General features: G+C 46.1%; 1 pseudogene; it reads left to right on the top strand.

The window, feature by feature from the left end:
• Positions 1-832: 832 nt before the first annotated feature.
• On the top strand, positions 833-1,164 carry LOC129630265 (60S acidic ribosomal protein P1-like; annotated as a pseudogene).
• The last annotated feature ends 228 nt before the right edge of the window (positions 1,165-1,392 follow it).

Genomic DNA, 1,392 nt, shown 5'->3' with positions numbered 1-1,392 from the left:
GACTGCTGTGGCCCTGTGACATGAGCAGTCATGCCATGTCTGTGACTGCCTGTCACTCAAAGGGGAAACCAGAGAAACTCTGAATGCATCTGGCTTCTGGTCTCCTGTACATCCCAGGATTTCATTTTATTTTTTTCCCTTTTTTGATCCTCTGAGGGAAAACCTTAAGCTTCTGGCCAGGTTCATAGGAATAGAGAGACATTTATGAAAGTCATTTACTGAAAAGAAGGAAAAAGGGATGGGGCCAAGACACATTTCATTATTTTTCTGGAGCAAGACAGCCCTCTATGTAGAACAGCCTACCTGTCTGCACAGACATCAGTAGTGTCCTGAAGGAGATGTAAGGTTCTCTCCTCCAGCACCAGTGGGCCTCAGGGGAGAAGCAGCCCAGGACAAGGGGAAAAAAACGACAGGATGCCAGGACAAGCAACACAAAACTGTTGCTCTTCTAGGTTCAGAGTTCAGTCATCTGTGGAGATTCAGAGGTGAAAGAGAAAGGAGGAAGGGATGGTTTTTGAATTGAGCCTTGAAGGATGGATGGGGTTTCCACTCAGAGATGATGAATGGTGAGATATAAAGATCTGCTTCTGCTGTGATGTGAGCTTGTGACTTTTGTCTCCCCAAGATCCAGTATCATCCACTCTTAAAAATGAGGACTGGGACTTCCCTGGTGGCCCACTGGTAAAGAAAAATCCACTTTTCAGCTTTCCTCCGCTGCCGTTAAGGTGTTCAGTCCTTCCAAGGAAGCTTCCACCATTTTAGGGTGAGGTCCTCACATCAACTGGCCACTAGCACTGCACCTGGCAGCCTCCAGCTAGAACTCACCCGCACCATGGTCCCGGTCTTGGAGCTCGCCTGCATCTACTCAGCCCTCATTCTGCACAACAATGAGGTGATGGTCATGGAGAATAAGATCAATGCCCTCATTAAAGCGGCTGGTATAAATGTTGAGCTTTTCTGCCAGGCTTGTTTGCAAAAGCTTTGGCCAATGTCAACATCAGGAGCCTCATTTGTATTGTAGGGGCTGGTGGACCTATCCTATCCACCACTGCTGCCCCAGCTGAGGAGAAAAAAGTAGAAGCAAAGAAAGAAGAATCTGAAGAGTCTGATGATGACATGGGCTTTGGTCTTTTTGACTAAACCTCTTTAGTAACACATTCAATAAAAAGCTCTTAAAAAAAAAAAAAAGGAATCTGGCTTCCAGTGCAGGACATGGTTTGACCCCTGGTCAGCGAACTAATACCCCACATGCCACAGAGGCAACTAAGCTCTGTGGAACACAGCAAACGAACTCAGTGCTCTGTAGCCAGCAGGACCAACTAGAGAGCGTGCACATTGCAACTAAGACCCGACAACAGTCAAGTAAATAAATAAATGTTTAAAAATAATGAT

The sequence above is a fragment of the Bubalus kerabau genome, chromosome 16, assembly GCF_029407905.1.
Source record: "Bubalus kerabau isolate K-KA32 ecotype Philippines breed swamp buffalo chromosome 16, PCC_UOA_SB_1v2, whole genome shotgun sequence".
NCBI classification, from domain to species: domain Eukaryota; kingdom Metazoa; phylum Chordata; class Mammalia; order Artiodactyla; family Bovidae; genus Bubalus; species Bubalus kerabau.
Note: the sequence above shows the minus strand (reverse complement) of the source record. Positions and strands in the feature narration are given on the sequence as shown.